This window comes from Carcharhinus amblyrhynchos, chromosome 10 (genome assembly GCF_965287045.1).
Source record: "Carcharhinus amblyrhynchos chromosome 10, sCarAmb.v2.hapA, whole genome shotgun sequence".
In the NCBI taxonomy this organism is placed as follows: Eukaryota; Metazoa; Chordata; class Chondrichthyes; order Carcharhiniformes; family Carcharhinidae; genus Carcharhinus; species Carcharhinus amblyrhynchos.
The window spans coordinates 47,230,431-47,240,668 of NC_137333.1; positions in this window are offsets into that span (position 1 = coordinate 47,230,431).

The window sequence follows — 10,238 nt, forward strand, 5'->3', positions numbered from 1 at the left end:
AAATTAAAATTATGTGGTGGAAAATCACAAATAACATATATGAAGTTTCTCAGTGTTCAATGCTTCCCTTTGAAAGCTCATTTGTTACAGATAGAGGAGTGATTATCTGACTAGTGACCGTGGATAGAAGTCGGAGCATTTGAAGTTAGCTTTTTTAAAAAAAATCTGGAAGAAAAAGTTGGTATTAGTAAAAGTCATCACAAAGCTGTCAGATTCTCATACAAACTGAATTGATTCATTAGCGTCCTTTACAGGAGGAAATATGTTATCATTACCTTATTTGATCTATACTTAGCTCCAGCTTGACAGCAATGTGGTTGATTGCTCTCTCAAATAGCCTAGCAAACCAGTCAGCCGTAACGAACCACGTCAAGGAATGCCAACAGACTGCAGTGGGTCAAGAAAACATCTCACCACCATCTTCACACAGCAACTAGGGTTGGACAAAAAAGAAATTGCTGGACTTGCCAGTGGCATTCACTCCTGAAGTATATATTTATAACTCCAGCATATGTTCAGTCCAAAGATGTGTGAGGTTGATTGGCCATGATAAATTGCCCCTTAGTGTACTGGGATGCATAGGCTCGCAGGATTAACAGGGTAAATGTATGGGGTTATGGGGATAGGGGCTGGGTGGGATTGTTGTTGGTGCAGACTCAATGGGCCGAATGGCCTCTTTTTGCACTGTGGGAATTCTATGATTTTCTTCTGTTCTATGATTCTATTTTTAGACTACATCGCTTTTCTCTTTTAAAGTCACTATCCATTAACGAATGCCACGTCATCAGGACTGTAAAAGCAGTTTTTATTTATCCTTATTTGCGACTGATCTGGGCCACCCATCTCAATAATCTCCACCTAAAAAAACACAATTGTTACAGTTATTAGGCTCTTGTACCAAGTCATGGGTTGTTCTGTCAATGATTCAGCTTGATTACCAGAATTTGATATAACAAGGTGTTATTGTAACATTGACAAAGAGTCAATCATACACAATATTCAAGCAACAGCTAATAGAATCACAATTGGTGATACTGGGTCCAAGTCCCTGGAGAGCAGCACATTATGGTAGGCCTTGTTCAAATCTGCTGTGTTCTGTTCTGTTCGTGCTCTTTCAGTTACATCTCTTTCTTTGTGCACTTTGTGCATGCATATGCATCAGCCATAACTCATTGGCTCCATTCTGAGTTTCAGCCAACCACTGTTTTATGCAGACTACTTTGTCCTTGTTTGTGTAGAATGAGATGGGACATCCCCCTAATCAACTGTCAATTAATAAATTGCTAACAAAGTGAGTTTATCTAATAGCTAATGAATTTAAGGCCTTCTATCACTGATTTAAGATTATATTTCAATGGTATAAAAATGGTTGCTTCATCACATGACAAATTGAAAGGGAAGAACTTATTTCAATACATTGCTACTGTTACTAGTATTGTTCTCTGAGTAAAACTGCAAGTTCGTGTCCAGCTACTTTTTTACTTAAGTGTTTTATAACAAACTGAAATGAACAAAATTCCCAGGACTACAATGCAAGCAATAATAAAAGATTCAGATAACAAATAGGATTTCTCTCCTTTTTAGATTAGCTCCTCACTTGTTTCATTGTCCTGACAAATGAACAGGCATTCTAAAACACAACTTATAAACTACTGGCGACCATGATGCCTTCTTGTCCGTTCTTTAAGGTGAGGATGATCATGTTCATTCATCTTTAGTGTTTGATAGGGTTCCAGTGAGTACGTAGGTGACTGCTTCCATTCCTGGAAGGTTCTGCTGTAAATAGAATGGGATATCACAGATGATTGAGATGGTTGAATTGCTTACTTAGGATTTCCTCTGCTTATGTTTTGGCACCATAGTTAGCACCACTGCCTCACAGCGCCAGGGACCCGGGTTCAATTCCTGGCTTGGGTCACTGCCTGTGTGGAGTCTGCTTGTTCTCCCCGTGTCTGTGTGGGTTTCTTCCGGGTACTCCAGTTTCCTCCCATGGTCCAAAAGATGTGTTGGCTAGGTGCATTGGTCATGTTAAATTCTCCCTCAGTGTACCTGAGTGTGGCAACTAGGAGATTTTCACAGTAGCTTTATTGCAGTGTTAATGTTTGTCTACCTGTGACAAATAAACTTTAAACTATAAACCCCCTGTCTCTGATAAGTGCTTTCTTTCAAAGGAGGCCCACCATTTTTAGTTGGCTGTGCCAGGTGGGCAAACCTTTCCCTGGACTCAAAGTCCATATCATAACCCCCACATGAAGCCTTTAGAAAGTCCTTGCAGAGCTTCCTGTGATTGCTATGACAACACACCCCATTCATTCGCAAACAATGGAGTAAGCTTTTGGAGACCTTGATTTTTGAAGAGCTTGGCACTAGCACGCAGCAGTGTTTAACTCCATTAGTGACTGGGATTGGGCGGAAGGCCAGGCCGTGCATGAGTCATGGAACTGTCGAAACATTGTGATAAATTTCTCAGGACAGCCAGATTTCTTCATTAACCTCATGGTTGATAGTGTCAAAGGCCTTGATCAGATCATAAACATGGTATAGAGGTCTACGTTCAATTCTTGGCAGTTTCCTTGAAGCTGTCTAACTGTACTGTATATCAGTAATTCCGTGACCTTTTGTCAAACCGCATTGACTCCCTGGCAGCACATCCTGATCAAGATGTGGCACTAAATGGTTCAAAAGGATTCTGGCAAAGATTTTGCCAGTGATGGAAAGGAGTGAGATTCTTCTACGATTGGTGACTTCCAATCTATTTTTACAGGTGAACAACAGAAACATCTTTGTATTCTTGTGGAATAGTTCCTCATCAGCTCTTGGGGTAGTGCCACTAGACAGTGTCACTGTTAGTCATTTCTAACAGCATGGGAGGGTCAATAAGTGAGCAGTTGATGCGGGCAACCTGCCACAGCCTGTTGATTGCTTCTTTGTTGATTGAGGATGTAAGAATCAAAAAAACAACAGACTTTCTTACTTAGATAAAGAACTGGAGTCTGCAGTTATTTCTGTGATTTCTCAAAAATGAGGAAAGCTTTGGAATTTAAAAGGTAGTTAATTTGTTTCCCCTGGGTCAGGCCGCATTTGCCATGGAGATGGACAGAGCTCATTGAGATTCTTTGTTTTGAGTTTTTCATCTCTGTGAATTCAGTTACTGCAGAGCCAGCAGGCAACATTAGTTGGTGCTTGGCAAAGCAGCTCAGAGACTGTGTCAGCTTTGGGTCTTCTTAGCTTGTAGCTCCTTGGTAATCGAGAGATAAAGTTAGAAATACACCTGAACTAGTTTAAAGTTTATTTATTAGTATCACAAGTAGGCTTACATTAACACCGCAATGAAGTCACTGTGAAAATCCCCTAGTTGCTTGTTCAGGTACACCGAGGGAGAATTTAGCATGGACAATGCACCTAACCAGCATGTCTTTCAGACTGTGGGAGGAAACCAGAGCACTCTGAGGAAACATATACCTGGAGTAAATGGTTTACCTATTGTCCATGGCACTGTGATTGGGAGCTAGCTTCCTGAACATTCATTAGCTGGGTATGGTTGACTAATGTAACTGCATTTGTGCAGACCATTCCCAACCTGCACTCGTGCGAGAGGCCCAAGGCTCACTGACATTTGTAGATGTTGACCTTGGGGCTGGAGGCAAAGGCCCCATGTGCCTGTACAAAATGGGTGTAAAAACACAGGGTCAATCAAGGGACAGAGGGAGAGGTGCCAAACATGGGAAAGAAAACTGGGGGAAGTCCAGAAATAAAAGTCCCAATAAGGAAAGAAGACAGAGGTATAAACACAAACCCATAAAGTTAACAGAAACAGAAACAGGCATCAATTAGAGAAAGAGCTGTGGGGAGTAGACTTGTGAGGTGGGCTTGGGGGAAATCTAGTAATTAAAAAGATTCCAAAAGAAGCCCTGAAGGTCTGAGAAGGCAACCGAAGGGTCATAATTCTGTGCTGCATGGTATTGGTGCAACGATTCATGTTTGGAGGAGTAACTTTCAGCTTGGCATGATGGAAGAGCTGAATTTGTGCTTGTTAGTTGATGCGTGAGGGAATTTATTGTATAGTGCAATGTATTTGACTTTGCCATGGATAAATTCTTAAGTGAAGATTTCTGCTCTGATCCAGATGTGGCCAAAAGAACAGGAGAAAACATTAAGGTTTGTATGCAGACAGTACGGCAATAGCCACTTGGTCTTTGGATTTTTTCTGGACTTCTGATGCATCTAGCTCTGTCCCAAGATGTCTAATTTGCAGGAAGAAGCTCAAATACTTCAATGGTACCAAATAAGTTTAAGCATAATTTCAATACAAACACCATTCATTCCTCAGCAAGGGTGTACAGCACTTTAAGTACCCCAGAACACACAGTAAAGAAATATCAACATACAGTGAACAGTGTGTGGGTTTCAGATGATGTGCAGAAGGTGAGTTACCTACTGGCCAAGCTCATAGCAAACTCAAAGAAACCACACACCACTATTGGAACCCAATTCCGCTAGCATGCTAAAGTATTGTGAGAGTAATGTTGGGAGCAAATGCTGCCAACAAAATTGAAAGTTCCTCTTTCTGATAACACAACCAAATAACATATGGACAAAATGTCAGCTGATATTGAACAGATATTTCAAGTGAAGTTAGAAATGAGTGGGAAATTTGCCTTGCAGATTGATGACTCCTCAGATATTGGTGGACACTGTCCAGCTCTTAACCAGTGTCAGGAATGTTGATGGAGTTTCTATCAAAGATGATATTTTTCTTTTGCAAAATATTGTCTGGTCATGCAGCCGAAGAGGAAACCTTTTGTTTCATAACTGTTTACCTGGAGGAAAGTAGCATTAACTGGACCAAGTGCAGTAGCATCTGCACAGTAGAGCAGCTTCTATGAAGGGAAAAGTCAAAGGATTCATGAGTAAGGTGAAAGAACAGAATGCTGACATCCAGGTCAGCCATCTTATCCTGCACCATGCAGCCTTGTTGCCAAAACAATGTCGCCTGAGTTAACTGCAATCTTAGACCAAACAGTGAAAATCATGAGTTGTGTAAAATCAGATCCTTTGAAATTGCACTGGCTTACTATTACATGTGAGGAGATGGCAGCTGTGTACCAGGGTTTGCTCATGCACATAGAGGTGTGCTGGCTGTCTTAGTGAAGGGTCCTCCCTCGTGTTTATGAGCTCTGTAACATGCTGAAAGAATTTTCAGTTCTGAACAAATTGCTACATAAAGATTTAATATGCGATGATTTTGGTGTGCTAAGCTTTCAAATCTTTCAGGTATATTCAGCTGTGAGTGAACTGAATGTTAAAATGCAGGGGAGCTGGGTGCGGGGTACTGAAAATGAGAACATTCCGACTGCCACGGATGAACTTCAAAGCTTCAGATCAAAACCTGTCCTTTAGCAGATAAAAATGTGGCAAGTGGGTCAGTTGAGATGTTCATGCTGGCATCAGCAAATCCTCCTGGCAAAACTACGCTCAACCTCATCTCATCAGATCTTACAACACTATAAAATAACTTTAAATGCTACTCCTCCTCCATGAGTAAGGAATACTTTGAATGAATACTTTGCTTGATCCATTTAATTCACTTTCTTTTAAACTATTCAAGAAATTGTCAGTAAAATAACCATAGGAATTTGCAGAGCTCAGGATGGATTGCACACTTAACCTAAAGTTTGCAGAGATGCCTCTGGACACATTTTGATTGCTTGGGGAACAATAGTATCCATCTATTTCTGATTGCACAATCACAATGCTGTCACTGTTTCCCATAACCTACCCACGCGAGTTACATTCCCAACACTGGCTTGTGTGAAAAACAATAGGAGGCAGTGCCTGTCAGTGGAGCAAGACCTGTGAGTTGTCCTGTCATCAGTTCCTCCCCGGGTCAGGAGACTCTGCTCAGAGAAGCTGCCTCAGATGTCTCACTAACATTGGTGATAAGATGCTGCTCACAGTTATTTCCTTCATTTGAGGTTTGCTCTGATTCACATACTTTTAATTTCATTTTTTTTAATGAATGAGAAGCAACTGAAACTATTTTTCTCATGTTACGAATATGAACTTTCACACTGAGAAATGCAGGCTTTGAAAACTGAAAATAATTGAAATCGTCAGTGGGAAACTGTTAATTTGTCTACATTTCCTATAAACAATATTGTATTTGATATGCAACTGGTAATGAGGCTTTAATTGTAAACTGCCTAAACTAATAACACTATAATAGATAATGGTTTGACATGTTTTTAGAAGATATTGGTGATAAAGGGCTCAATTTTCCGGCTCTTCCTACTGGCGGAACCTTCCAGTCCCACCGAAGGCAATTCCTTGTGGCAAGTCCTCCAGTGACATGGCTGGCAAGCAAAGCAAAGGGACATTGACTTTGGCAGGACTGGAAAATCCTTCTAATGGATAATGGTGAGCCATCTCTGCAGCCCAAGAACCTGCTGCTGGAGAACCAGCCTGGTAGGGCTGAAAAATCCCAGCAAAAGTCTTTCACTAGAGGGCAGTTCAGTCAGAGAAAATATTTTGTAGTATAAAGGTGTGCCATAACATAAAAGCACTGGAAAGTACTGCCCTGGATAATAGCTGGAACACTGAAGAGAAATCAGAAAAATTCTGGAAAGCTATGATATACCTTTGGTTTGGTCCCAGAGAAAAAGTGAATGAACCTTCAAAACTAATGTAAAATATAATGAAGCTCTTGGGGGAAAGCAAAATGTAGAATTGAATTTATAGCGTAAACTGAGTTGATAATATTAGTCTTTTTAATCTATAGTTTATAAAGCTAATATATAGCACTTATGTTGTTTAATTGCTTTTAACATACAATAAAGGTTGGTTTTTGTTTAAAACTGTGAATCTTGTGGCATAGTTCTGTCAGTTAACTGCTACATGTTCATGTTCCTTCTTTCAATGTTAATAACACAAATGGGATTATAGTACTCGCACTTCTCTAAGCTTGCATTAGACAGTCCTGTCAATGTCTCAGTAGGCATCATGATGGTGACCTGTCATTGAGGTAAACCTTGTCGATGTGATGTTTCCGCTCCAGTAGTTTCTGGATTATCTCATTGTTTTCATTGAACCGATCTTGATGTAAGGCTTAGAGCCTCCAGAGCAGTGGAGTACCCTATATCCCTGAAGGTCACTCAATCATCCCCAATGCAATGAGTGTCCATTTTCACTGTACAGAAGCAACTCTTGTATTTCACTCAGATTCTTCCCTGACTGCCTGTTTAAGCCTTGAGACATCCACTTTTTGATTGTTACTATGCCAAAGTCATCATTTCTTGATGACTTCATCACAAGAGTTAGTACAGATCATCAGGCATGGGAAGGGGTCATCGAAAATAAATGGGGTCAGCAGTTGTAACAACAATGACCTCCTCTTGTTGAAGGAGTGTGCTGCACATGAACTCTTCATCACCAACACACTTTTCCATCTCCCTAATCATAACAACATGTCTTGTGTGCATTCCTGTTCTATCTATTTGAACCTAATTGACTATGTCATCACCCGGCAGAGGACAGGCAAGGTGTATGTATGTATTTTTTATTTACCACGGCATCTGTGTGTTTCACTGACAATGTCAGCATTTGTTGCCCATCCCTAACTGCTCTTGAACTGATTGGCTTGCTAAGTCATTTCCGAGGGCAGTTAAGAATCAACAACATTACTGTGGATCAAGAGTCACATAGAGGCCGGAGCGGGTAAAGAAGGCAGACTTCCTTCCCCAAAGTACATAATGAACCTGGTGGGTTCTTCATGACAATTGGTGATAGTTTCATGGTCACTATTACTGAGAGTAGCTTTACAATTTCAGATTTAGTTAACTGAATTGAAATTCCACCAGCTGCCATGGGGCATTTGGATCCAATGGCCCCCATTAGCTAGGACCTCTTGATTCCCAGTCCAGTGACATTCCCAAGCTACTATCTACCCTGTAACAAAAGCCATGTGATGCCCTCACTGCTGGACTTACCACATCTAATCATTTCAAAGTTAAACATCAGGATCGATCTTCCATACAAGGCCGAGTCCATGAAGCCTCTCAGTGTCTCATGATTCCCTAACATATGTTTCATGTCCTAACAGAAGGCAGTAAATTCCAGTCTTTAACCTTTAACCACATGACTATACTTAAACAGCTCACAGAGAGATCTACAATGCAAATCTGTTATTGAGTAGATTTGAAGGCAAAAGATCCTTTGAAGGAGGACAGTTTGTATGTAGTTTGAGTGACATCGGGGCTGGTAACAGCTACATAAAAAGTAACACAGAAAAACCAGCTGGACAATTAAGTCTATTCCATTCAGCCAAACAGTTAGTGTTTCATCTATCAGGCACCCCAATGTTTCTGAATGAGTTCTGAATGAGTGGCACGGTGGCACAGTGGTTAGTACTGCTGCCTAACAGTGCCAGGGACATGGGTTCAATTCTGGCCTTGGGTCACTGTTTGTGTGGAGTTTGCACATTCTCCCCGTGTCTGTGTGGGTTTCCTCCAGATGCTTCGGTTTCCTCCCAAAGTCCAAAGATGTGCCATGATAAATGGGCAGATTTACAGGGATAGAGCAGGGGCATGAGTAAGATGCTCTTTCAGAGAGTTGATACAAACTTGATGGGCTGAATAGCCTTCTTCTATACTATCGGGATTCTGTGGATTCTAAATGATCCACCACGCAATCTCTTGAAAGTGTCAAAAATGCTACAGTGAGGCCTAGCTATAACATAGCCCATGGGGACCTATCTCATTGCTGCAATTAGAAATAGTGCAGCCATTCTGGTTTTAACAAAGAGCAAAGAACAATACAGCACAGGAACAGGCCCTTCGGCCCTCCAAGCCTGCACCAATCATGTGTTCCTAACTAGACCAGACAGTTTTATACCAGACAGTCCTGTACAGAAAGAAGCTCATATAATTCATTTCAAAGGTATTTTTGTTGCCAATAGAAGATGAACTAAGCTTTGCTAAATCAATGAGATCCAGTGTACCTGTAGTGATTCAGCCACACGCCAGTTTTCCATCACCAACGCCCCCTATTGCAAACCAAAGAAAAGGCCACCTGTGGCTGAGGGATAGTCTTCACATTTGGACCTACAGCGCCAGTCTGGGTGAAGTTACAGATTTAAAAACCCCAGGGGGCTTCTTCATATTTGGGAGAGTGTCCACTCGCTCAACAAGGCAGATCGTACTCCACAAGCCCATGGGTAGATAATCCCCCACGGCCTTCGTTGTCGTCACAACATCCCTGTGACGCCCTCCCCTCCCCCCGGAACCCCGCAATAGGATGCTCTGCAGTTTCTAAATACTCCTGACTGACCTGGAGGTGTGTGATTGCCACATGTGTCCCTGTAGGAAGCTATCCAGAGAGACAAACTAAGCACCCAGCCATTCTGACTGCCATTATTGTCAAGGAAGCTGACACAATTGCAGGCCCTGGCACACAATCCATATACTATGCACTTGTTACAGCCATTGGGAGATCCTGAATACATCTCCTATACTTCCCCAAAGGAATCCTGTTGCTGACGTATGGATGGCAGTTGTCACTTTCAGAGTCTGTCGTGATGGAGGGAATAGTTCTTCTATAGATTTTTACCATTATCCGAAGGACACGCTCTGCCTCTGGAAGCACTGCTGTCCCAAAGCATCAAGGAAGCCACCATGAAGTGCCAAAACGTGCCTGGGCATTTTCTCGCCTGTCTGCATCCAGTTGCAGCCTCTGACCACCAGGTGGCTGTGTTAGTGTTGCTGTGTAGCTGAGAGCTTGAGACTTGGAATGAAATTAAAAATGAGTTGCAGTGCTGATTCAGCCATTGGACCGTGACTTTTATGTGTTAAGCAAAGCTCGACATGTTTCTAGCAGAAGCTTTACTCAGGACAACAAATGGGCTGGGTTGTTCAATCCCAATATTTAATCCTCTCCTGTCCTTCAGGAGATGGGGAATGACAGAAAGGCCCAAAGGAATCCATTGTGAGCTAAACTTCACATTCCACCCACTTCACCATGTCTCAGCTTTCCTCCAGTGCTGATATCAGCCCAAAACATCCCTCTGTGCTGTCAAAACATCACAGTCCCACTACAGTACTTCCAAACCTGGATACTCTGTCTCACTCCTACTAAATCCTAAAGCTCTCCCCAGTATTATGGAAGCTCCAGATCACCCCTATATTGTCAAACACCATGGATTGTCTCTAATAAACTCAGCGCCAATACAACAAAATGTCAGAACC